Consider the following 26,234-nt stretch of genomic DNA (forward strand, 5'->3'; position numbering starts at 1 on the left):
AACGGGAGTCCAGGAGCTCATCTCCACAAATGGACTTTTCAGGATCCTTGGGTGGCTCCGTAGTTTGAAACCAATTCTGGTTATCGCTTCTCGGCCTTTTGGCTAAGATCAAGTGTAGTATCTGTTCTTATCAGTTTAATATCTGATACGTCCCCTATCTGGGGACCATATATTAAATGGATTTTTAGAACAGGGAGATGGAAAAAGAGCTTGCTCTGTCCAATCCACGCATTGACCTGGTATTGCAGTATCTCCAGGACCGGTGCACCCCTTCTTTAATGCAGTTTCTAAAATCAGAAAGAATTGAATTCAATGTTTTTTGTTCATTTTGCTTGTTTGTCGGATTTGGGGATGAACTCTTTGGCTTTGCTTTTCTTCTCCTCATTGGATTTTTCATGTTCAAAGTTGCAGAAGCCAGATTACAAGCTCATTTTGGTTCAACTTCAGCAACTGTGCATTGCATTGCCATGTAATGTGATGCAATGCTATCTTTCTAGCTCTCCCTTTTTACTTCCTTTTGGATAAACAGACATATTAGGCAAGCATTTTGGAGCTTTCACCTAAATAACTACAGGTGGTGAGATAAGCTGCACAATATAATTGACCTTTCAGTATATTGTTGCACACACACCATCTATTTAGCAAATGCCCTGGTTATCAACAGCAGCCTTTTAAACTCACCTGAGCTAACAGGTATGTGCGCTGGTTACTCTGCTGCGCTTAAAATTTCTTTTTTGGTTTGCTACAATGCCTTTTCTGAAACGTTGTCTCCTTCTGCTGGAACACTGACTTCTTTCATTTAATGCCTGCAGACTATAAAAGAGAACCCAACCCAAAAAGTTTGGTTGATTAGTCTGTGGCATTCTGTTAAACTGTTGCTTATGGCGGTCTCTGTGAGCTTCTCAGCGACATTCAGCCAGCCAGGTATCCTGCCTGCAGTAGATGGAATGTGGCAATGGAACGCTGGCTGCGCGTGTCATAATAGGCTCTGAGCCTTTATATACCTGTGCACAGCAGCAGCCACCTTCAGTCTGCTGCTGGACAGCCAGCAGCAGCAGCAGCAGGAGAGGTATGTAATCAGGAGCCCTCCTGCTAAGGGTAGACAGCTGCTCGTTCCACCCCACCCCCCGCCTTAATTGGTTCTCCTCCCTTCCAACGGTGTTGAGGCGGGTGGGAACAGCAGGGGGTGAAGGTGCTGTGTTTAAAGAGGTAGAGTTATGCAGATCTAAAACGCGTGGATTGCAGCAGCAGCAAGCCGAAAAGTGCAGGCATGTAAGGGATCTAGAGGTTGACAACATGTCTTCTTAACGGGAGTCCAGGAGCTCATCTCCACAAATGGACTTTTCAGGATCCTTGGGTGGCTCCGTAGTTTGAAACCAATTCTGGTTATCGCTTCTCGGCCTTTTGGCTAAGATCAAGTGTAGTATCTGTTCTTATCAGTTTAATATCTGATACGTCCCCTATCTGGGGACCATATATTAAATGGATTTTTAGAACAGGGAGATGGAAAAAGAGCTTGCTCTGTCCAATCCACGCATTGACCTGGTATTGCAGTATCTCCAGGACCGGTGCACCCCTTCTTTAATGCAGTTTCTAAAATCAGAAAGAATTGAATTCAATGTTTTTTGTTCATTTTGCTTGTTTGTCGGATTTGGGGATGAACTCTTTGGCTTTGCTTTTCTTCTCCTCATTGGATTTTTCATGTTCAAAGTTGCAGAAGCCAGATTACAAGCTCATTTTGGTTCAACTTCAGCAACTGTGCATTGCATTGCCATGTAATGTGATGCAATGCTATCTTTCTAGCTCTCCCTTTTTACTTCCTTTTGGATAAACAGACATATTAGGCAAGCATTTTGGAGCTTTCACCTAAATAACTACAGGTGGTGAGATAAGCTGCACAATATAATTGACCTTTCAGTATATTGTTGCACACACACCATCTATTTAGCAAATGCCCTGGTTATCAACAGCAGCCTTTTAAACTCACCTGAGCTAACAGGTATGTGCGCTGGTTACTCTGCTGCGCTTAAAATTTCTTTTTTGGTTTGCTACAATGCCTTTTCTGAAACGTTGTCTCCTTCTGCTGGAACACTGACTTCTTTCATTTAATGCCTGCAGACTATAAAAGAGAACCCAACCCAAAAAGTTTGGTTGATTAGTCTGTGGCATTCTGTTAAACTGTTGCTTATGGCGGTCTCTGTGAGCTTCTCAGCGACATTCAGCCAGCCAGGTATCCTGCCTGCAGTAGATGGAATGTGGCAATGGAACGCTGGCTGCGCGTGTCATAATAGGCTCTGAGCCTTTATATACCTGTGCACAGCAGCAGCCACCTTCAGTCTGCTGCTGGACAGCCAGCAGCAGCAGCAGCAGGAGAGGTATGTAATCAGGAGCCCTCCTGCTAAGGGTAGACAGCTGCTCGTTCCACCCCACCCCCCGCCTTAATTGGTTCTCCTCCCTTCCAACGGTGTTGAGGCGGGTGGGAACAGCAGGGGGTGAAGGTGCTGTGTTTAAAGAGGTAGAGTTATGCAGATCTAAAACGCGTGGATTGCAGCAGCAGCAAGCCGAAAAGTGCAGGCATGTAAGGGATCTAGAGGTTGACAACATGTCTTCTTAACGGGAGTCCAGGAGCTCATCTCCACAAATGGACTTTTCAGGATCCTTGGGTGGCTCCGTAGTTTGAAACCAATTCTGGTTATCGCTTCTCGGCCTTTTGGCTAAGATCAAGTGTAGTATCTGTTCTTATCAGTTTAATATCTGATACGTCCCCTATCTGGGGACCATATATTAAATGGATTTTTAGAACAGGGAGATGGAAAAAGAGCTTGCTCTGTCCACTCCACGCATTGACCTGGTATTGCAGTATCTCCAAGACCGGTGCACCCCTTCTTTAATGCAGTTTCTAAAATCAGAAAGAATTGAATTCAATGTTTTTTGTTCATTTTGCTTGTTTGTCGGATTTGGGGATGGACTCTTTGGCTTTGCTTTTCTTCTCCTCATTGGATTTTTCATGTTCAAAGTTGCAGAAGCCAGATTACAAGCTCATTTTGGTTCAACTTCAGCAACTGTGCATTGCATTGCCATGTAATGTGATGCAATGCTATCTTTCTAGCTCTCCCTTTTTACTTCCTTTTGGATAAACAGACATATTAGGCAAGCATTTTGGAGCTTTCACCTAAATAACTACAGGTGGTGAGATAAGCTGCACAATATAATTGACCTTTCAGTATATTTTTGCACACACACCATCTATTTAGCAAATGCCCTTGTTATCAACAGCAGCCTTTTAAACTCACCTGAGCTAACAGGTATGTGCGCTGGTTACTCTGCTGCGCTTAAAATTTCTTTTTTGGTTTGCTACAATGCCTTTTCTGAAACGTTGTCTCCTTCTGCTGGAACACTGACTTCTTTCATTTAATGCCTGCAGACTATAAAAGAGAACCCAACCCAAAAAGTTTGGTTGATTAGTCTGTGGCATTCTGTTAAACTGTTGCTTATGGCGGTCTCTGTGAGCTTCTCAGCGACATTCAGCCAGCCAGGTATCCTGCCTGCAGTAGATGGAATGTGGCAATGGAACGCTGGCTGCGCGTGTCATAATAGGCTCTGAGCCTTTATATACCTGTGCACAGCAGCAGCCACCTTCAGTCTGCTGCTGGACAGCCAGCAGCAGCAGCAGCAGGAGAGGTATGTAATCAGGAGCCCTCCTGCTAAGGGTAGACAGCTGCTCGTTCCACCCCACCCCCCGCCTTAATTGGTTCTCCTCCCTTCCAACGGTGTTGAGGCGGGTGGGAACAGCAGGGGGTGAAGGTGCTGTGTTTAAAGAGGTGGAGTTATGCAGATCTAAAACGCGTGGATTGCAGCAGCAGCAAGCCGAAAAGTGCAGGCATGTAAGGGATCTAGAGGTTGACAACATGTCTTCTTAACGGGAGTCCAGGAGCTCATCTCCACAAATGGACTTTTCAGGATCCTTGGGTGGCTCCGTAGTTTGAAACCAATTCTGGTTATCGCTTCTCGGCCTTTTGGCTAAGATCAAGTGTAGTATCTGTTCTTATCAGTTTAATATCTGATACGTCCCCTATCTGGGGACCATATATTAAATGGATTTTTAGAACAGGGAGATGGAAAAAGAGCTTGCTCTGTCCACTCCACGCATTGACCTGGTATTGCAGTATCTCCAGGACCGGTGCACCCCTTCTTTAATGCAGTTTCTAAAATCAGAAAGAATTGAATTCAAAGTTTTTTGTTCATTTTGCTTGTTTGTCGGATTTGGGGATGGACTCTTTGGCTTTGCTTTTCTTCTCCTCATTGGATTTTTCATGTTCAAAGTTGCAGAAGCCAGATTACAAGCTCATTTTGGTTCAACTTCAGCAACTGTGCATTGCATTGCCATGTAATGTGATGCAATGCTATCTTTCTAGCTCTCCCTTTTTACTTCCTTTTGGATAAACAGACATATTAGGCAAGCATTTTGGAGCTTTCACCTAAATAACTACAGGTGGTGAGATAAGCTGCACAATATAATTGACCTTTCAGTATATTGTTGCACACACACCATCTATTTAGCAAATGCCCTTGTTATCAACAGCAGCCTTTTAAACTCACCTGAGCTAACAGGTATGTGCGCTGGTTACTCTGCTGCGCTTAAAATTTCTTTTTTGGTTTGCTACAATGCCTTTTCTGAAACGTTGTCTCCTTCTGCTGGAACACTGACTTCTTTCATTTAATGCCTGCAGACTATAAAAGAGAACCCAACCCAAAAAGTTTGGTTGATTAGTCTGTGGCATTCTGTTAAACTGTTGCTTATGGCGGTCTCTGTGAGCTTCTCAGCGACATTCAGCCAGCCAGGTATCCTGCCTGCAGTAGATGGAATGTGGCAATGGAACGCTGGCTGCGCGTGTCATAATAGGCTCTGAGCCTTTATATACCTGTGCACAGCAGCAGCCACCTTCAGTCTGCTGCTGGACAGCCAGCAGCAGCAGCAGCAGGAGAGGTATGTAATCAGGAGCCCTCCTGCTAAGGGTAGACAGCTGCTCGTTCCACCCCACCCCCCGCCTTAATTGGTTCTCCTCCCTTCCAACGGTGTTGAGGCGGGTGGGAACAGCAGGGGGTGAAGGTGCTGTGTTTAAAGAGGTGGAGTTATGCAGATCTAAAACGCGTGGATTGCAGCAGCAGCAAGCCGAAAAGTGCAGGCATGTAAGGGATCTAGAGGTTGACAACATGTCTTCTTAACGGGAGTCCAGGAGCTCATCTCCACAAATGGACTTTTCAGGATCCTTGGGTGGCTCCGTAGTTTGAAACCAATTCTGGTTATCGCTTCTCGGCCTTTTGGCTAAGATCAAGTGTAGTATCTGTTCTTATCAGTTTAATATCTGATACGTCCCCTATCTGGGGACCATATATTAAATGGATTTTTAGAACAGGGAGATGGAAAAAGAGCTTGCTCTGTCCACTCCACGCATTGACCTGGTATTGCAGTATCTCCAGGACCGGTGCACCCCTTCTTTAATGCAGTTTCTAAAATCAGAAAGAATTGAATTCAATGTTTTTTGTTCATTTTGCTTGTTTGTCGGATTTGGGGATGGACTCTTTGGCTTTGCTTTTCTTCTCCTCATTGGATTTTTCATGTTCAAAGTTGCAGAAGCCAGATTACAAGCTCATTTTGGTTCAACTTCAGCAACTGTGCATTGCATTGCCATGTAATGTGATGCAATGCTATCTTTCTAGCTCTCCCTTTTTACTTCCTTTTGGATAAACAGACATATTAGGCAAGCATTTTGGAGCTTTCACCTAAATAACTACAGGTGGTGAGATAAGCTGCACAATATAATTGACCTTTCAGTATATTGTTGCACACACACCATCTATTTAGCAAATGCCCTTGTTATCAACAGCAGCCTTTTAAACTCACCTGAGCTAACAGGTATGTGCGCTGGTTACTCTGCTGCGCTTAAAATTTCTTTTTTGGTTTGCTACAATGCCTTTTCTGAAACGTTGTCTCCTTCTGCTGGAACACTGACTTCTTTCATTTAATGCCTGCAGACTATAAAAGAGAACCCAACCCAAAAAGTTTGGTTGATTAGTCTGTGGCATTCTGTTAAACTGTTGCTTATGGCGGTCTCTGTGAGCTTCTCAGCGACATTCAGCCAGCCAGGTATCCTGCCTGCAGTAGATGGAATGTGGCAATGGAACGCTGGCTGCGCGTGTCATAATAGGCTCTGAGCCTTTATATACCTGTGCACAGCAGCAGCCACCTTCAGTCTGCTGCTGGACAGCCAGCAGCAGCAGCAGCAGGAGAGGTATGTAATCAGGAGCCCTCCTGCTAAGGGTAGACAGCTGCTCGTTCCACCCCACCCCCCGCCTTAATTGGTTCTCCTCCCTTCCAACGGTGTTGAGGCGGGTGGGAACAGCAGGGGGTGAAGGTGCTGTGTTTAAAGAGGTGGAGTTATGCAGATCTAAAACGCGTGGATTGCAGCAGCAGCAAGCCGAAAAGTGCAGGCATGTAAGGGATCTAGAGGTTGACAACATGTCTTCTTAACGGGAGTCCAGGAGCTCATCTCCACAAATGGACTTTTTAGGATCCTTGGGTGGCTCCGTAGTTTGAAACCAATTCTGGTTATCGCTTCTCGGCCTTTTGGCTACGACCAAGTGTTGTTGCTGGAAGACTCCAAAGCCTATCGCATCCTCTGCCTTGAGGCATCGGCAGTTCTACTGTCTTAAGCCTCCTGCTGCTATAGGGGGTGTGCGTGCTGAAGAGAACCAAGAAGGCGATCGACTTATCTGAATATGGCGATGGCGACATCGGCTACTCTCCGTTCTGCTGGAGCTGGCGACTTGAAGATCAAGAACTCTTTCAAGATTGAAGTTGAAGAGCGAGCCCGTGACAAGTTCTCCCTGTCTTTCTTCGTGAGGAAGGTCCTGCTTGAGATCCTGCAGGTGAAAAGGGAGAACATTCTGGCACTTCAAGATGCTCCTGGACGCTTTGTGCTTACCCTGACCTCTGAAGTGGCATCTCAGAATTTTTACCATCAGATCAAGCTGAGACTTCAGGAGGAAGATCTTAAAGGACTGTGTTTTGTGACCCTCTGCCTGGCAGAAGAGAAGTCTGTGGGGGTTCATATGAGCAATCCGCATGTCTCTGAAAAGGATGTGGCTGCGTTTCTGCATAACTATTGCTCTGAGGTCCACTTTTCTCACAAAATCATGAACTCTGAGAGGTTGTGGACCGGAAAATACAAGTTCATCGTGAAGCTGAGAGAAGGTTTGGGAATTGGTGGACTCATTCATCCGCCTCAGAGCTTCCTGATTGGCAGAGAGAGAGGAAGACTCTTCTCTCCAGGGATGCCTATCTTCTGCAGAAAATGTATGGACTTTGGGCATTCCTTTGAGAGCTGCAAGGAGGAGAACGCTCTTTGCAAGAAGTGCTATCAAAAAGGACATGTCACTCTGAACTGCCCAAATCAGATGATCTGTAATATCTGCCGTATCCCTGGGCACTCTTTTCGGGATTGTCCGTTGAGAAAAAAGACCTTCAGCTATGCAGATGCAGCTCGGGGGGGAGCCCCTCCGAAGCGGTCCAGTCCTGAAGAACAAACAGACAAATCCAAGGACCCTCCCGGGAACCCTTCTGGGGATCCGCCCAAGGACACTGCTGGGGACCCGCCTGGGGATAGCATTGTTCTCAAGGATTGGTCGGAGAGTCCAGATGGTCATGTGGTGGAGGAGAATCCAGCTGAGTCTGAAGTGGAGATGGGAGAGGAGTCTTCTAAGGAGGCTGGTGGTGAGGAGGAGGAGGAGGAGATTAACATTGACGTGGAGGTTTTGAGGAAAAGGAAAAAGGAGAAGTCGAGTTTGTTTAAGGGAGAGAGCGCCAGCAAAAGACCTGCTGGGCGTTTGAAAATAGTCCTCCCTAATTACTCACCTAAACCGATCATCTCAGTTCCTAAACCTGTAAACCCATCTGATCCGGTGAACATCGAGGAATTCTCAGACACGGACGTTTCTGCGGGTCCCTCTACCCCGGTCGGATTCATGTCAGATACGGACTCAAGCTCTGTTTAAATGATTTATGGCTACACTCAAAATTGCCTCACTAAATGTGAGGAGTTTAAAGGGCTCTGTCAAGAGAGCTGCTTTATTTTCTTACCTGATGACTTTAGATGCTGATATTTTTTTACTTCAAGAATGCGGCATTGACCATGACCCTAACTATAACAAACTAAGGGAAGATTGGGCGAACGGACCTTCCATCTGGTCCGGTGAAAATGGATCGCGTGCTACTGGTGTTGGCGTCCTGTTTAAAAACAAAGACTTTAAGGTTACCTCGTTCACTGAAGTTGAACCTGGACGTGCACTAGTTGTTAATGTGAGTTACTGTGGATCCGAGTTCAAGCTGATTAATGTTTATGCATCTCCGATTAAAGAGGAAAGATCCAGTTTATTAGATATCATCAAACTCTTTATACCTGGTCCTACACCAACTGTGGTTGGCGGTGACTTCAATTGTATCCGGTCTGATGAAAATAGGACATCAGGTACTAGAAGGAAAGACAAAACTGAGATGCAGTTAAAAAATCTAATCGACGATACTTGCCTGAATGATGTCTGGAGAGTAAAGAATACCTCTGAACCAGGATACACTTGGGAGAACAATCTTCTAAAATCAAGAATTGACTTTGTTCTGACATCACAGAGTTTTAAAGTGAATAAAGTGGATCTAACAGGTAACATCTTTTCTGACCACAAAACGTTAATTACTCACTTGGAATTGCCCAGTCTAGAGAAAGGGCGAGGTGTCTGGAAGTTGAACACTCTGCTGCTGGAAGATGAAAGTATAAAAGAGGAATTTTTGAAATTTTATAAAAAACTACAGGGGAAAAAACATTATTACAAAAGAATTCTAGAATGGTGGGAGTATGTGAAGTCTCAAATTAGACATTTTTTTCTCTTAGCTGGCAAAAGGAAGGCCAGACAGAATCAGAAATGGTTTAAAGACCTGAATACAAAACTGCAAACAGGTTACAAACTCAGAAATGCAGGGATAGATATGGAGGATGTTATTTTACAAGTCAAAGAAGACATTAAAAAAGCAATTGAACAGAAAGGCAAAGAAACAATTTTCAACGCCAAGGTAGAACATATGGAAAAAAATGAAACATGTTCCAGGTTCTTTTTCAAAAAATCTTTAGAACCCAAAGAATTAATTAAAGAACTTGATGGTGAAACAACTAAAGATGGACTGTTGGACAAAGCGCAAACTTTTTATCAAAATCTTTTTAGCGAAAAGAAAATTGACGCTGATTTTTTACCTGATGCTCTTAATTCATTGCAGAATCACCTTGAAAAGCAAGATCAAGAGTTCTTGATTGAAGATATCTGTGAAGAAGAACTGCTAAGTGCAATCAAAAGCTTTTCTAGAGGAAAAACACCGGGTACTGACGGACTACAAATTGAATTTTATCTTACTTTTTGGGAGATTTTAAAAGACGACCTGTTTGAGATTTTTAAAGCTGTCTTTTTATGTGACAAATTGCCTGAATCTTGGAGAAGTGGTGTGGTCACCCTGCTTTTTAAAAAAGGAGATAAGACTAATCTAGAGAACTGGAGACCAATCACGTTACTCAACGTAGATTATAAAATTATGGCAAAAATCATGGTGAACAGAATGAAGAAGGTGATAGAGAAGGTCGTGCATCCTGATCAGGTATGTGGTGTGCCTGGTCGTACAATTGCAGAAAACTTGAATATTATACGGGACGCAATTTGGTATCAGCAAGAGAGGAAGCAAAAGCTAGCTCTTCTGTCCCTTGATTTCCAGAAAGCGTACGACAGAGTCTCTCATAAGTACCTGTATTCTGTGTTAAAGAAAATGAAATTCCCGGATGTTTTTATTAAGCACATTGCACTTTTATATGATGGAAGTTTTAGCAGGATTTTAATTAATGGTTTTTTATCTTCAGAAGTTGTTCTAAAGTCGGGCGTCAAACAAGGATGCCCACTTTCGCCTCTGCTCTTTATCTGCGCAATCGAGCCTCTACTGGCAATGTTGAGGAAAGATAAGATGGTGAAAGGTGTACCCATACCAGGTGGAAATGGACTAAGTACTAAGTCACTGGGGTACATGGATGACATCACGATCCTGTGCGACTCAGAACAATCGCTGAGAAGAGCAGTAAGAACTACTGATTTTTTCTGTTTAGCATCTGCCTTCAAACTGAACTTGGAGAAGAGCGAATGTCTTGGATTCGGTGATTGGTCAGATGCGCAGATTCCTCAACTTAAAATAAGAAGTGATAAGATCAAAATTTTAGGTGTTGTGTTTACAAAAAAGAATGATGGAGAAGAAAGTTGGCAGTTGGTGAAGGAGAAAATGCAAAAGAAGATAAGTTTATGGAAACTCAGAAAATTATCAATGGAAGGTAAAAACTTGATCATTAAGTCTTTGTTGTTGCCGATAATGTTGTTTTTAAGTATGGTGTACCCCCCGAATGAGAACACAGTAAAGTTTCTCCAGAGACAAATTTTTCTTTTTCTGTGGGGATCAAAAATGGAGAAGGTTCGAAGAGAGACAATGTACAAGCAGCATAAATATGGTGGAAAGAATATCCCAAATATCAAAAAAATTTTGTACCTAAAGTTCTTTAGTTTTTGCTTCAAAATGACCAATCTAAGAACTCATTGGTCTTTCTACTTAAGATATGCAGCTGGAGATATCTTTAGGAAAAGAAAGTGGATAACATTGCCCCCAAATTCTCCTGTCCTAATTACACCGCCAAAACAATATGTCTTACTAGAAAAAACAATTAGACTTTATAACTTACCTGAAGTAGATGTGGAGATGCTGTCAAATTCAAGAAGACTGGCTCTAGAGACAAAGAGAAAAGAAACGATGACAGCAGTGGCAAACTTTACATACACTAAAAGTGGAAGAATTTGGAGAATGACTTATGCACCTTATCTAACAAATGAATATAAAGACTTGGCATGGGCAATAGTGCAAGAATGTGTTCCTGTTAGATTTTTTCAACACAGAAGGGGATTGTGCAATACTGCAAGATGCCCTAGAACAGGCTGTGTTAGAGAGGAAACAGTTTTACACACCTTTTGGAACTGTTTTTATGCCCAAAATGTCTGGAAAGAAGTTGGAAGTCTCTTAAAGTTTGTTACTGGTCTTAAGTTTTTAAATCACGAAGTAGTTTTATATGGAAATTTTACATGTCAATCAAAAGAAAAAGAAAGAGTCATTTGGATAATGATAAATGGAATAAAGAATGCGCTATGGAAAGTCCGAAACATATTGCTTTTTAAAAGAGATTTTATAAGTGAAAGTGAATGCATAAAATTAGCACTAAGTGAAATATATATTTATTACCTGTTAGATCTGAAGAGAATTGGGAAAAAAAGAGCCAAGAGTCTATGGAACTTTCATCTGTGGAACCTTGTAGCATGAACAGATTATAAGGCAAGAGAAATATTAGAAGAGAAATAACAACTGAAATATAAGAACAAAATGAAAAAGAAAAAAATCTGTTCTTATCAGTTTAATATCTGATACGTCCCCTATCTGGGGACCATATATTAAATGGATTTTTAGAACAGGGAGATGGAAAAAGAGCTTGCTCTGTCCACTCCACGCATTGACCTGGTATTGCAGTATCTCCAGGACCGGTGCACCCCTTCTTTAATGCAGTTTCTAAAATCAGAAAGAATTGAATTCAATGTTTTTTGTTCATTTTGCTTGTTTGTCGGATTTGGGGATGGACTCTTTGGCTTTGCTTTTCTTCTCCTCATTGGATTTTTCATGTTCAAAGTTGCAGAAGCCAGATTACAAGCTCATTTTGGTTCAACTTCAGCAACTGTGCATTGCATTGCCATGTAATGTGATGCAATGCTATCTTTCTAGCTCTCCCTTTTTACTTCCTTTTGGATAAACAGACATATTAGGCAAGCATTTTGGAGCTTTCACCTAAATAACTACAGGTGGTGAGATAAGCTGCACAATATAATTGACCTTTCAGTATATTGTTGCACACACACCATCTATTTAGCAAATGCCCTTGTTATCAACAGCAGCCTTTTAAACTCACCTGAGCTAACAGGTATGTGCGCTGGTTACTCTGCTGCGCTTAAAATTTCTTTTTTGGTTTGCTACAATGCCTTTTCTGAAACGTTGTCTCCTTCTGCTGGAACACTGACTTCTTTCATTTAATGCCTGCAGACTATAAAAGAGAACCCAACCCAAAAAGTTTGGTTGATTAGTCTGTGGCATTCTGTTAAACTGTTGCTTATGGCGGTCTCTGTGAGCTTCTCAGCGACATTCAGCCAGCCAGGTATCCTGCCTGCAGTAGATGGAATGTGGCAATGGAACGCTGGCTGCGCGTGTCATAATAGGCTCTGAGCCTTTATATACCTGTGCACAGCAGCAGCCACCTTCAGTCTGCTGCTGGACAGCCAGCAGCAGCAGCAGCAGGAGAGGTATGTAATCAGGAGCCCTCCTGCTAAGGGTAGACAGCTGCTCGTTCCACCCCACCCCCCGCCTTAATTGGTTCTCCTCCCTTCCAACGGTGTTGAGGCGGGTGGGAACAGCAGGGGGTGAAGGTGCTGTGTTTAAAGAGGTGGAGTTATGCAGATCTAAAACGCGTGGATTGCAGCAGCAGCAAGCCGAAAAGTGCAGGCATGTAAGGGATCTAGAGGTTGACAACATGTCTTCTTAACGGGAGTCCAGGAGCTCATCTCCACAAATGGACTTTTCAGGATCCTTGGGTGGCTCCGTAGTTTGAAACCAATTCTGGTTATCGCTTCTCGGCCTTTTGGCACGATCTATCAGGTTTACCTGTGTGGTCTTGCCTGTGAGGTGCTCTTGGTACCCTTTCTCTCGGCCTGGGGGGATCGTTCCTCTTCGGAGGGACTTAACCCCCCTGCTGCTATTGGGAGGAAGGATTAGTCCGGGAGCAACGGGAAGAGATCCCATGAAGGCTTGCGCCTTTCAGAGAGAAGAGTCGGTACGTTCCTGAGTGAAGGATGCCGGCAACGCTCACATATTCATCGGGTGATGCCCGGATGCGGAACACCGTGAGGATTGAAGTTGGAGCAGCATCGAGGATGGAGAAGAATTTGGACTACATCTGCCATAGGATTCTTCTTGGAGTTCTGGAGTTTCGGCGGGAAGACATATTCTGCTTCCAGGACAACGAGTACAAGGGGACATACACCATCACCTTCAAGAGCCAGGGATGCTGTCAGCAACTCGTACAAAAGGTAAACGAGAAAAACTACTTAGATGAGTTGGATGGACTAACCTTTTGTCTCTTGTATGCTTATGACGAGATCCCCATCGTGGTGCATTTCCCGAACCCCTTTGTGGAAGCTGCAGACATCTCGACCTACCTTACCCGCTATTGTGATGATCTGAGATACCTGGGTACTGTGAAGAACGCGGTAGGCTTCTGGTGCGGCAAGAGAAGGTATATGGCCCGTCTAAAGAGGGACCTTAGTGGAGTGGGAGGAATGCTACACCCTCCCTCAACCTTCGTAATCGGTAAGAGCAGAGGCTACTTATTTTATCCTGGAATGCCAGTATGTTGCAGGAACTGTGGACAAATGGGTCATACCCAAACGTCCTGCACGGGCAGGAAAGTAGACCGCTGCAATAATTGCAGCTGTTACGGACATTTAATGAAGGACTGTCCCGCTGGGAGGAAATGTAATCTCTGCGGTGAGGCGGGGCACATGTTCCGAGGATGCCCCAACAGGACCAGGACCAGGACCTACGCAGAAGCTGCATCTTCTGAAGCTGAGCCGATGCGCCCACCGGTCTTCACTGGCAGGCTGGCGTCGGAGGGCGGTTCGAAGGGCGAGAAGGCTGGGATGGAGCAGGGAGCCGGAGGCCCCTCTGGGGCGGCACCTGCATCGAAGTCCCTTAACGATGGGCGGACCTCGCATGGACCGGAGCGGGGGGGTCCTCCTTCTGGGAGGGTATCCTCCGTATCGATGGTTCCCGATACCGATCCTGTTGGGCTGGAGGGTGGTGCCCCTGTGCGGTTGGCTACAGGGGACCACGCAGCGATGGCCTCAGGATCTTCCAGGGCGATTAGCCAGCCAGATGAGGGGGCTTTGCTTCTAGGTGGCGAACATCAGGAAATCTGTGTTGCTGATCTTGTCCTGATGGACCAGTCTCCCCCCCTGGAGGAGGTGGAGGAAGAGGAGGACTGCACCAGTGACCTAGTGGAGTCTGCCCCGAAAAAGAGACGGAATGTCGAATCCCCAGCGTCTCCTGGAATGTGGCTGGGAACCGTGACCTACGAGGGGGCAACCGCCGGCTCACAGAATATCGAGTCGTTTGGGTCTTCTAGCCCGGATGTCCTGGAGCAATTTGATATACAGGGCTTTGAGTCAGGTGTCCTCATGGAAGATCCACCACCCTGACCTATGAATGCCCACAATAAGACTTGTCTCACTGAATGTGAGGTCATTAAAGAGCCCAGTTCGTAGGGCTGCTCTATTCAAGTATTTAGAAACCACTGACTTTGACATATGTTTATTACAGGAATGCGGGATACAACATGCACTAAATTATAATGATATCAAGACAGATTGGAGACTGGGGCCCTCCATCTGGTCTGGCTCCAATGACAACAAGTCAGCGGGGGTGGGCTTCCTCTGTCGTGGGAGAAATATTACTATAAATGCTGTCACAGAAATAGTACCAGGCAGAGTGGTTTTAGTGCATTTTAAATTTAATGGTTTTACCCTACGTGTAATGAATATTTATGCTCCCCCTGATAAGCAAGAGAGAATTAATTTATTTGGGATATTGCCATTGTACTGTACTGGGTCATCTCCCCTGGTCGTAGGGGGTGATTTTAATTGTCTTTGTGCTAGTGAACAACGAGCAGGGGGTGACCCTTTACGCAAATTGGATAAGTCATGTCATCTATTGAAAGATTTTATAACTGATTTTAAATTATGCGATGCGTGGAGGTCACTCCTGCCGACGGACCCTGGTTATACGTGGTCCGGAAGAGGGGTGTCCTCCAGGATCGATTTTATTTTCCTATCAGATGATTTTAACCCTGTAAAATGTGTTTTAACATCAAATATATTTTCTGACCATAAGGGCTTGGAGGTGCATCTAGAATACCGGGATGAACAGAGGGTCAACAGGGGCCTCTGGCGTCTAAGTACTTACCTGCTGGAGGACCCTCTGATTCGACAAGACTTTGGTAAAGCCTATCAAGCCTGGCGGCGACAAAAACCTTCTGATGCCCCTATGGTAACCTGGTGGGAAAATTTGAAAAAAAAAGTCAGAATGTTTTTTATAAAAGCAGGGAGACGTAAAGCTAGAGAGAAAAAAAGATGTTTTAGTGATCTTAACACCAAACTGCAAACACTTTTTAAATTCAAAGAGCTAGGGGTGGAGGTGGGAGATGATATTGCTAGCCTAAAAACTGAAATTCAGAACTGCATAGACACAAAGGGGAAAGAGATTATTTTTAACTCTAGAGTGCAGCACTTGGAGGAGGGGGAGAAGTGCTCTCGCTTCTTCTTCAAAAAAGTCATGGATAAAAGAGAAGTGATCACAAATCTAGAGGGTGAAACATCTATGCAGGGAATGTTGAATGCTACTTTTAACTTTTATAAGCATCTTTTTAGTAAAAAGTGTATAGATGAGTCCTTTTTATCTGATGCTCTTAATGATCTCGATTTTAAGTTAAATTTTACAGACCAGGAGTTTTTAGAACGCGATATTGTTTTAGAGGAATTATTTTATGTTTTTAAAAGTTTCTCTAAGGGTAAAGCACCTGGGTGTGACGGACTACCTGTAGAATTTTACCTTACTTTTTGGGACATTTTAAAAGAGGACCTTTTTATGCTTTTTAAAGAAGTTTTTATTTGTGAACAGTTGCCATTTTCGTGGAGGAGAGGAGTGGTGTCTTTGATATATAAAAAAGGTGACCGCAGTACTCTAGCGAATTGGAGACCCATAACTCTCCTAAATGTTGATTACAAGGTACTTGCTAAGGTGGTTGCAGACCGGCTCAGGAGTGTCATTGCCAAACTAATCCAGCCTGAGCAGGTTTGTAGTGTACCAGGCAGAAGTATTTCAGAGGTTTTAAACGTATTAAGGGATGTAATTTGGTATTCCAGAGACCGGGGTCAAAATGTAGCTCTTTTAGCCCTAGATTTTGAAAAAGCTTTCGATAGAGTCTCTCATAGATTTCTTTTTAGAGTTTTAAAAAGAATGGGTATCCCTAATATGCTTTTAAATTGTATTAAGATTTTATATAAAAATTGTTTTAGTCAAATTTCTCTTAATGGCTTTTTAACAGATGGAGTTCCCCTTGAGTCCGGAGTGAAGCAGGGATGCCCCTTGTCGCCCATCCTGTTCATCTGCGCCATGGAGCCCCTGCTGAGCGCAATAAGGAAAGACAAAGTGATTAGAGGGGTTCCTGTTCCAGGCGGAGGTGGCAGTGATGTGAGAGTCTTTGGCTACATGGATGACGTGACAGTTGTGTGCGTGGACCCTGCTTCCCTCCGGAGGGCGGTGTTGCGCATTGAATTTTTTTCCCAGGCATCCGGGTTTAAACTTAATTTAAATAAATCTGAATGTCTGACTTTGGGATCCTGGGACACCGCCCAACTCCCGCAGCTCACTATAAAACGAGACAATGTAAAAATTCTTGGAGTTGTTTTTAACGAGGAGAATGTGGGAACTCAAAGCTGGGAGAATGTCATAGAAAAAATGTCAAAGAAAATATCATTTTGGGGTTTGAGGTCCCTAACAATGGAGGGGAAAATTTTAATTATAAAATCAGTGTTGTTACCCCTCATACTGTATATAGCTATGGTGTACCCCCCCTCTGATGTTTTAATTAAAAAAATGACTAGGATGATCTTTATGTTTTTATGGAACTCCAAAATGGAAAAATTAAGGCGAGAAATAATGAGGAAGAATAAAATGAACGGCGGAAGGGATGTCCCCGATTTACATATTTATTTGTATTTAAATTATTTCTGCTTTTGTTTCAAACATTTTAATGGTAATAGTGCGCTAAGTTATTTTTTAAAATATACTTGTGGGATGATTTTTAAAAGATGGTTTAAGTTGTCGTTGAATTCCCCTGTTTTACTATGCCCCCCCAAACACCAAGCAATCTTAGAAAAGACTGTTCGATTTTATAGCCTTGGTGATTTTAATATGGACATTTTTAAAGACCGCAAGAAGCTTTTATCTTTTCTGAGGAGGAATGAAGATGTGACCCCCATAGTAAATTTCTCAGAAGAGAGGTCGAAGCAAGTTTGGAAGAATGTCTTCGGAAAATTTTTAGCAAATGGACATAAGGACATCGCATGGATGGTGGTCCACCAGTGCCTCCCCACCAGAGAATTTCAACACAGGAGAGGCCTGGTGGCCAGAGCCAAATGCCCCAGAGACTCATGTGTTAATGACGAAACCACCTTGCACCTTATGTGGAATTGCCCATTTGCACAGGAACTTTGGCACAAAGTTGGGATTCTTTTAAAATGGACTTGCGGTTTAAGAGATTTTAACCATGAATTTGTTTTATATGGCCTTTTTAAATGTCCGACCCCTCAACAGTATTGTATATGTTGGTGTATGATTAACTGTTTTAAAGACGCCCTTTGGAAGGCACGCAATATTTTACTTTTTAAACGTGATGCTATTTCTGTGAAGGATTGTCTTAAAATTGCTTTTAGCCAGATGTATATTTATTACTTGAGGGATGTCAAATGTATTGGGAGGAGGGATGCTAATCGTATATGGGGTTTTTATGGGTGGAATTCTGTGTTTTAATAATGTACTGTTTGTGTTGTTGTTTTTGATTGTAAACCATCTTTTACGCACTTAATGAATTATGTTGAAACCTGATCTGTTCTTATCAGTTTAATATCTGATACGTCCCCTATCTGGGGACCATATATTAAATGGATTTTTAGAACAGGGAGATGGAAAAAGAGCTTGCTCTGTCCACTCCACGCATTGACCTGGTATTGCAGTATCTCCAGGACCGGTGCACCCCTTCTTTAATGCAGTTTCTAAAATCAGAAAGAATTGAATTCAATGTTTTTTGTTCATTTTGCTTGTTTGTCGGATTTGGGGATGGACTCTTTGGCTTTGCTTTTCTTCTCCTCATTGGATTTTTCATGTTCAAAGTTGCAGAAGCCAGATTACAAGCTCATTTTGGTTCAACTTCAGCAACTGTGCATTGCATTGCCATGTAATGTGATGCAATGCTATCTTTCTAGCTCTCCCTTTTTACTTCCTTTTGGATAAACAGACATATTAGGCAAGCATTTTGGAGCTTTCACCTAAATAACTACAGGTGGTGAGATAAGCTGCACAATATAATTGACCTTTCAGTATATTGTTGCACACACACCATCTATTTAGCAAATGCCCTTGTTATCAACAGCAGCCTTTTAAACTCACCTGAGCTAACAGGTATGTGCGCTGGTTACTCTGCTGCGCTTAAAATTTCTTTTTTGGTTTGCTACAATGCCTTTTCTGAAACGTTGTCTCCTTCTGCTGGAACACTGACTTCTTTCATTTAATGCCTGCAGACTATAAAAGAGAACCCAACCCAAAAAGTTTGGTTGATTAGTCTGTGGCATTCTGTTAAACTGTTGCTTATGGCGGTCTCTGTGAGCTTCTCAGCGACATTCAGCCAGCCAGGTATCCTGCCTGCAGTAGATGGAATGTGGCAATGGAACGCTGGCTGCGCGTGTCATAATAGGCTCTGAGCCTTTATATACCTGTGCACAGCAGCAGCCACCTTCAGTCTGCTGCTGGACAGCCAGCAGCAGCAGCAGCAGGAGAGGTATGTAATCAGGAGCCCTCCTGCTAAGGGTAGACAGCTGCTCGTTCCACCCCACCCCCCGCCTTAATTGGTTCTCCTCCCTTCCAACGGTGTTGAGGCGGGTGGGAACAGCAGGGGGTGAAGGTGCTGTGTTTAAAGAGGTGGAGTTATGCAGATCTAAAACGCGTGGATTGCAGCAGCAGCAAGCCGAAAAGTGCAGGCATGTAAGGGATCTAGAGGTTGACAACATGTCTTCTTAACGGGAGTCCAGGAGCTCATCTCCACAAATGGACTTTTCAGGATCCTTGGGTGGCTCCGTAGTTTGAAACCAATTCTGGTTATCGCTTCTCGGCCTTTTGGCTAAGATCAAGTGTAGTATCTGTTCTTATCAGTTTAATATCTGATACGTCCCCTATCTGGGGACCATATATTAAATGGATTTTTAGAACAGGGAGATGGAAAAAGAGCTTGCTCTGTCCACTCCACGCATTGACCTGGTATTGCAGTATCTCCAGGACCGGTGCACCCCTTCTTTAATGCAGTTTCTAAAATCAGAAAGAATTGAATTCAAAGTTTTTTGTTCATTTTGCTTGTTTGTCGGATTTGGGGATGGACTCTTTGGCTTTGCTTTTCTTCTCCTCATTGGATTTTTCATGTTCAAAGTTGCAGAAGCCAGATTACAAGCTCATTTTGGTTCAACTTCAGCAACTGTGCATTGCATTGCCATGTAATGTGATGCAATGCTATCTTTCTAGCTCTCCCTTTTTACTTCCTTTTGGATAAACAGACATATTAGGCAAGCATTTTGGAGCTTTCACCTAAATAACTACAGGTGGTGAGATAAGCTGCACAATATAATTGACCTTTCAGTATATTGTTGCACACACACCATCTATTTAGCAAATGCCCTTGTTATCAACAGCAGCCTTTTAAACTCACCTGAGCTAACAGGTATGTGCGCTGGTTACTCTGCTGCGCTTAAAATTTCTTTTTTGGTTTGCTACAATGCCTTTTCTGAAACGTTGTCTCCTTCTGCTGGAACACTGACTTCTTTCATTTAATGCCTGCAGACTATAAAAGAGAACCCAACCCAAAAAGTTTGGTTGATTAGTCTGTGGCATTCTGTTAAACTGTTGCTTATGGCGGTCTCTGTGAGCTTCTCAGCGACATTCAGCCAGCCAGGTATCCTGCCTGCAGTAGATGGAATGTGGCAATGGAACGCTGGCTGCGCGTGTCATAATAGGCTCTGAGCCTTTATATACCTGTGCACAGCAGCAGCCACCTTCAGTCTGCTGCTGGACAGCCAGCAGCAGCAGCAGCAGGAGAGGTATGTAATCAGGAGCCCTCCTGCTAAGGGTAGACAGCTGCTCGTTCCACCCCACCCCCCGCCTTAATTGGTTCTCCTCCCTTCCAACGGTGTTGAGGCGGGTGGGAACAGCAGGGGGTGAAGGTGCTGTGTTTAAAGAGGTGGAGTTATGCAGATCTAAAACGCGTGGATTGCAGCAGCAGCAAGCCGAAAAGTGCAGGCATGTAAGGGATCTAGAGGTTGACAACATGTCTTCTTAACGGGAGTCCAGGAGCTCATCTCCACAAATGGACTTTTCAGGATCCTTGGGTGGCTCCGTAGTTTGAAACCAATTCTGGTTATCGCTTCTCGGCCTTTTGGCTAAGATCAAGTGTAGTATCTGTTCTTATCAGTTTAATATCTGATACGTCCCCTATCTGGGGACCATATATTAAATGGATTTTTAGAACAGGGAGATGGAAAAAGAGCTTGCTCTGTCCACTCCACGCATTGACCTGGTATTGCAGTATCTCCAGGACCGGTGCACCCCTTCTTTAATGCAGTTTCTAAAATCAGAACGAATTGAATTCAAGGTTTTTTGTTCATTTTGCTTGTTTGTCGGATTTGGGGATGGACTCTTTGGCTTTGCTTTTCTTCTCCTCATTGGATTTTTCATGTTCAAAGTTGCAGAAGCCAGATTACAAGCTCATTTTGGTTCAACTTCAGCAACTGTGCATTGCATTGCCATGTAATGTGATGCAATGCTATCTTTCTAGCTCTCCCTTTTTACTTCCTTTTGGATAAACAGACATATTAGGCAAGCATTTTGGAGCTTTCACCTAAATAACTACAGGTGGTGAGATAAGCTGCACAATATAATTGACCTTTCAGTATATTGTTGCACACACACCATCTATTTAGCAAATGCCCTTGTTATCAACAGCAGCCTTTTAAACTCACCTGAGCTAACAGGTATGTGCGCTGGTTACTCTGCTGCGCTTAAAATTTCTTTTTTGGTTTGCTACAATGCCTTTTCTGAAACGTTGTCTCCTTCTGCTGGAACACTGACTTCTTTCATTTAATGCCTGCAGACTATAAAAGAGAACCCAACCCAAAAAGTTTGGTTGATTAGTCTGTGGCATTCTGTTAAACTGTTGCTTATGGCGGTCTCTGTGAGCTTCTCAGCGACATTCAGCCAGCCAGGTATCCTGCCTGCAGTAGATGGAATGTGGCAATGGAACGCTGGCTGCGCGTGTCATAATAGGCTCTGAGCCTTTATATACCTGTGCACAGCAGCAGCCACCTTCAGTCTGCTGCTGGACAGCCAGCAGCAGCAGCAGCAGGAGAGGTATGTAATCAGGAGCCCTCCTGCTAAGGGTAGACAGCTGCTCGTTCCACCCCACCCCCCGCCTTAATTGGTTCTCCTCCCTTCCAACGGTGTTGAGGCGGGTGGGAACAGCAGGGGGTGAAGTTGCTGTGTTTAAAGAGGTGGAGTTATGCAGATCTAAAACGCGTGGATTGCAGCAGCAGCAAGCCGAAAAGTGCAGGCATGTAAGGGATCTAGAGGTTGACAACATGTCTTCTTAACGGGAGTCCAGGAGCTCATCTCCACAAATGGACTTTTCAGGATCCTTGGGTGGCTCCGTAGTTTGAAACCAATTCTGGTTATCGCTTCTCGGCCTTTTGGCTAAGATCAAGTGTAGTATCTGTTCTTATCAGTTTAATATCTGATACGTCCCCTATCTGGGGACCATATATTAAATGGATTTTTAGAACAGGGAGATGGAAAAAGAGCTTGCTCTGTCCACTCCACGCATTGACCTGGTATTGCAGTATCTCCAGGACCGGTGCACCCCTTCTTTAATGCAGTTTCTAAAATCAGAAAGAATTGAATTCAATGTTTTTTGTTCATTTTGCTTGTTTGTCGGATTTGGGGATGGACTCTTTGGCTTTGCTTTTCTTCTCCTCATTGGATTTTTCATGTTCAAAGTTGCAGAAGCCAGATTACAAGCTCATTTTGGTTCAACTTCAGCAACTGTGCATTGCATTGCCATGTAATGTGATGCAATGCTATCTTTCTAGCTCTCCCTTTTTACTTCCTTTTGGATAAACAGACATATTAGGCAAGCATTTTGGAGCTTTCACCTAAATAACTACAGGTGGTGAGATAAGCTGCACAATATAATTGACCTTTCAGTATATTGTTGCACACACACCATCTATTTAGCAAATGCCCTTGTTATCAACAGCAGCCTTTTAAACTCACCTGAGCTAACAGGTATGTGCGCTGGTTACTCTGCTGCGCTTAAAATTTCTTTTTTGGTTTGCTACAATGCCTTTTCTGAAACGTTGTCTCCTTCTGCTGGAACACTGACTTCTTTCATTTAATGCCTGCAGACTATAAAAGAGAACCCAACCCAAAAAGTTTGGTTGATTAGTCTGTGGCATTCTGTTAAACTGTTGCTTATGGCGGTCTCTGTGAGCTTCTCAGCGACATTCAGCCAGCCAGGTATCCTGCCTGCAGTAGATGGAATGTGGCAATGGAACGCTGGCTGCGCGTGTCATAATAGGCTCTGAGCCTTTATATACCTGTGCACAGCAGCAGCCACCTTCAGTCTGCTGCTGGACAGCCAGCAGCAGCAGCAGCAGGAGAGGTATGTAATCAGGAGCCCTCCTGCTAAGGGTAGACAGCTGCTCGTTCCACCCCACCCCCCGCCTTAATTGGTTCTCCTCCCTTCCAACGGTGTTGAGGCGGGTGGGAACAGCAGGGGGTGAAGGTGCTGTGTTTAAAGAGGTGGAGTTATGCAGATCTAAAACGCGTGGATTGCAGCAGCAGCAAGCCGAAAAGTGCAGGCATGTAAGGGATCTAGAGGTTGACAACATGTCTTCTTAACGGGAGTCCAGGAGCTCATCTCCACAAATGGACTTTTCAGGATCCTTGGGTGGCTCCGTAGTTTGAAACCAATTCTGGTTATCGCTTCTCGGCCTTTTGGCTAAGATCAAGTGTAGTATCTGTTCTTATCAGTTTAATATCTGATACGTCCCCTATCTGGGGACCATATATTAAATGGATTTTTAGAACAGGGAGATGGAAAAAGAGCTTGCTCTGTCCACTCCACGCATTGACCTGGTATTGCAGTATCTCCAGGACCGGTGCACCCCTTCTTTAATGCAGTTTCTAAAATCAGAAAGAATTGAATTCAATGTTTTTTGTTCATTTTGCTTGTTTGTCGGATTTGGGGATGGACTCTTTGGCTTTGCTTTTCTTCTCCTCATTGGATTTTTCATGTTCAAAGTTGCAGAAGCCAGATTACAAGCTCATTTTGGTTCAACTTCAGCAACTGTGCATTGCATTGCCATGTAATGTGATGCAATGCTATCTTTCTAGCTCTCCCTTTTTACTTCCTTTTGGATAAACAGACATATTAGGCAAGCATTTTGGAGCTTTCACCTAAATAACTACAGGTGGTGAGATAAGCTGCACAATATAATTGACCTTTCAGTATATTGTTGCACACACACCATCTATTTAGCAAATGCCCTTGTTATCAACAGCAGCCTTTTAAACTCACCTGAGCTAACAGGTATGTGCGCTGGTTACTCTGCTGCGCTTAAAATTTCTTTTTTGGTTTGCTACAATGCCTTTTCTGAAACGTTGTCTCCTTCTGCTGGAACACTGACTTCTTTCATTTAATGCCTGCAGACTATAAAAGAGAACCCAACCCAAAAAGTTTGGTTGATTAGTCTGTGGCATTCTGTTAAACTGTTGCTTATGGCGGTCTCTGTGAGCTTCTCAGCGACATTCAGCCAGCCAGGTATCCTGCCTGCAGTAGATGGAATGTGGCAATGGAACGCTGGCTGCGCGTGTCATAATAGGCTCTGAGCCTTTATATACCTGTGCACAGCAGCAGCCACCTTCAGTCTGCTGCTGGACAGCCAGCAGCAGCAGCAGCAGGAGAGGTATGTAATCAGGAGCCCTCCTGCTAAGGGTAGACAGCTGCTCGTTCCACCCCACCCCCCGCCTTAATTGGTTCTCCTCCCTTCCAACGGTGTTGAGGCGGGTGGGAACAGCAGGGGGTGAAGGTGCTGTGTTTAAAGAGGTGGAGTTATGCAGATCTAAAACGCGTGGATTGCAGCAGCAGCAAGCCGAAAAGTGCAGGCATGTAAGGGATCTAGAGGTTGACAACATGTCTTCTTAACGGGAGTCCAGGAGCTCATCTCCACAAATGGACTTTTCAGGATCCTTGGGTGGCTCCGTAGTTTGAAACCAATTCTGGTTATCGCTTCTCGGCCTTTTGGCTAAGATCAAGTGTAGTATCTGTTCTTATCAGTTTAATATCTGATACGTCCCCTATCTGGGGACCATATATTAAATGGATTTTTAGAACAGGGAGATGGAAAAAGAGCTTGCTCTGTCCACTCCACGCATTGACCTGGTATTGCAGTATCTCCAGGACCGGTGCACCCCTTCTTTAATGCAGTTTCTAAAATCAGAAAGAATTGAATTCAATGTTTTTTGTTCATTTTGCTTGTTTGTCGGATTTGGGGATGGACTCTTTGGCTTTGCTTTTCTTCTCCTCATTGGATTTTTCATGTTCAAAGTTGCAGAAGCCAGATTACAAGCTCATTTTGGTTCAACTTCAGCAACTGTGCATTGCATTGCCATGTAATGTGATGCAATGCTATCTTTCTAGCTCTCCCTTTTTACTTCCTTTTGGATAAACAGACATATTAGGCAAGCATTTTGGAGCTTTCACCTAAATAACTACAGGTGGTGAGATAAGCTGCACAATATAATTGACCTTTCAGTATATTGTTGCACACACACCATCTATTTAGCAAATGCCCTTGTTATCAACAGCAGCCTTTTAAACTCACCTGAGCTAACAGGTATGTGCGCTGGTTACTCTGCTGCGCTTAAAATTTCTTTTTTGGTTTGCTACAATGCCTTTTCTGAAACGTTGTCTCCTTCTGCTGGAACACTGACTTCTTTCATTTAATGCCTGCAGACTATAAAAGAGAACCCAACCCAAAAAGTTTGGTTGATTAGTCTGTGGCATTCTGTTAAACTGTTGCTTATGGCGGTCTCTGTGAGCTTCTCAGCGACATTCAGCCAGCCAGGTATCCTGCCTGCAGTAGATGGAATGTGGCAATGGAACGCTGGCTGCGCGTGTCATAATAGGCTCTGAGCCTTTATATACCTGTGCACAGCAGCAGCCACCTTCAGTCTGCTGCTGGACAGCCAGCAGCAGCAGCAGCAGGAGAGGTATGTAATCAGGAGCCCTCCTGCTAAGGGTAGACAGCTGCTCGTTCCACCCCACCCCCCGCCTTAATTGGTTCTCCTCCCTTCCAACGGTGTTGAGGCGGGTGGGAACAGCAGGGGGTGAAGGTGCTGTGTTTAAAGAGGTGGAGTTATGCAGATCTAAAACGCGTGGATTGCAGCAGCAGCAAGCCGAAAAGTGCAGGCATGTAAGGGATCTAGAGGTTGACAACATGTCTTCTTAACGGGAGTCCAGGAGCTCATCTCCACAAATGGACTTTTCAGGATCCTTGGGTGGCTCCGTAGTTTGAAACCAATTCTGGTTATCGCTTCTCGGCCTTTTGGCTAAGATCAAGTGTAGTATCTGTTCTTATCAGTTTAATATCTGATACGTCCCCTATCTGGGGACCATATATTAAATGGATTTTTAGAACAGGGAGATGGAAAAAGAGCTTGCTCTGTCCACTCCACGCATTGACCTGGTATTGCAGTATCTCCAGGACCGGTGCACCCCTTCTTTAATGCAGTTTCTAAAATCAGAAAGAATTGAATTCAATGTTTTTTGTTCATTTTGCTTGTTTGTCGGATTTGGGGATGGACTCTTTGGCTTTGCTTTTCTTCTCCTCATTGGATTTTTTATGTTCAAAGTTGCAGAAGCCAGATTACAAGCTCATTTTGGTTCAACTTCAGCAACTGTGCATTGCATTGCCATGTAATGTGATGCAATGCTATCTTTCTAGCTCTCCCTTTTTACTTCCTTTTGGATAAACAGACATATTAGGCAAGCATTTTGGAGCTTTCACCTAAATAACTACAGGTGGTGAGATAAGCTGCACAATATAATTGACCTTTCAGTATATTGTTGCACACACACCAT

The 26,234-nt window shown here is 43.9% G+C and overlaps 13 non-coding genes across 13 annotated transcripts; all 13 read left to right on the plus strand.

Moving 5' to 3' along the window:
• The first annotated feature begins 82 nt into the window (after positions 1–82).
• LOC141231335 (U2 spliceosomal RNA) lies at positions 83–273 on the plus strand. Its single transcript, XR_012297747.1, has one exon. It is a non-coding gene; the product is annotated as a U2 spliceosomal RNA (small nuclear RNA).
• Positions 274–1,388: 1,115 nt separating this feature from the next.
• Positions 1,389–1,579, plus strand: LOC141231336 (U2 spliceosomal RNA). Its single transcript, XR_012297748.1, has one exon. It is a non-coding gene; the product is annotated as a U2 spliceosomal RNA (small nuclear RNA).
• A 1,115-nt stretch (positions 1,580–2,694) lies between these two features.
• On the plus strand, positions 2,695–2,885 carry LOC141231325 (U2 spliceosomal RNA). Its single transcript, XR_012297737.1, has one exon. It is a non-coding gene; the product is annotated as a U2 spliceosomal RNA (small nuclear RNA).
• Positions 2,886–4,000: 1,115 nt separating this feature from the next.
• On the plus strand, positions 4,001–4,191 carry LOC141231249 (U2 spliceosomal RNA). Its single transcript, XR_012297659.1, has one exon. It is a non-coding gene; the product is annotated as a U2 spliceosomal RNA (small nuclear RNA).
• A 1,115-nt stretch (positions 4,192–5,306) lies between these two features.
• Positions 5,307–5,497, plus strand: LOC141231260 (U2 spliceosomal RNA). Its single transcript, XR_012297672.1, has one exon. It is a non-coding gene; the product is annotated as a U2 spliceosomal RNA (small nuclear RNA).
• Positions 5,498–11,490: 5,993 nt separating this feature from the next.
• Positions 11,491–11,672, plus strand: LOC141231446 (U2 spliceosomal RNA). The gene has a single exon (XR_012297841.1). It is a non-coding gene; the product is annotated as a U2 spliceosomal RNA (small nuclear RNA).
• Positions 11,673–17,847: 6,175 nt separating this feature from the next.
• LOC141231431 (U2 spliceosomal RNA) lies at positions 17,848–18,037 on the plus strand. Its single transcript, XR_012297833.1, has one exon. It is a non-coding gene; the product is annotated as a U2 spliceosomal RNA (small nuclear RNA).
• Positions 18,038–19,152: 1,115 nt separating this feature from the next.
• On the plus strand, positions 19,153–19,343 carry LOC141231271 (U2 spliceosomal RNA). The gene has a single exon (XR_012297686.1). It is a non-coding gene; the product is annotated as a U2 spliceosomal RNA (small nuclear RNA).
• A 1,115-nt stretch (positions 19,344–20,458) lies between these two features.
• Positions 20,459–20,649, plus strand: LOC141231283 (U2 spliceosomal RNA). Its single transcript, XR_012297697.1, has one exon. It is a non-coding gene; the product is annotated as a U2 spliceosomal RNA (small nuclear RNA).
• Positions 20,650–21,764: 1,115 nt separating this feature from the next.
• Positions 21,765–21,955, plus strand: LOC141231295 (U2 spliceosomal RNA). The gene has a single exon (XR_012297708.1). It is a non-coding gene; the product is annotated as a U2 spliceosomal RNA (small nuclear RNA).
• Positions 21,956–23,070: 1,115 nt separating this feature from the next.
• LOC141231306 (U2 spliceosomal RNA) lies at positions 23,071–23,261 on the plus strand. The gene has a single exon (XR_012297719.1). It is a non-coding gene; the product is annotated as a U2 spliceosomal RNA (small nuclear RNA).
• A 1,115-nt stretch (positions 23,262–24,376) lies between these two features.
• Positions 24,377–24,567, plus strand: LOC141231318 (U2 spliceosomal RNA). Its single transcript, XR_012297730.1, has one exon. It is a non-coding gene; the product is annotated as a U2 spliceosomal RNA (small nuclear RNA).
• Positions 24,568–25,682: 1,115 nt separating this feature from the next.
• On the plus strand, positions 25,683–25,873 carry LOC141231330 (U2 spliceosomal RNA). Its single transcript, XR_012297742.1, has one exon. It is a non-coding gene; the product is annotated as a U2 spliceosomal RNA (small nuclear RNA).
• The last annotated feature ends 361 nt before the right edge of the window (positions 25,874–26,234 follow it).

Source organism: Phyllobates terribilis, unplaced genomic scaffold (genome assembly GCF_046119375.1).
Source record: "Phyllobates terribilis strain yellow unplaced genomic scaffold, ASM4611937v1 Scaffold_505__1_contigs__length_1300667, whole genome shotgun sequence".
NCBI classification, from domain to species: domain Eukaryota; kingdom Metazoa; phylum Chordata; class Amphibia; order Anura; family Dendrobatidae; genus Phyllobates; species Phyllobates terribilis.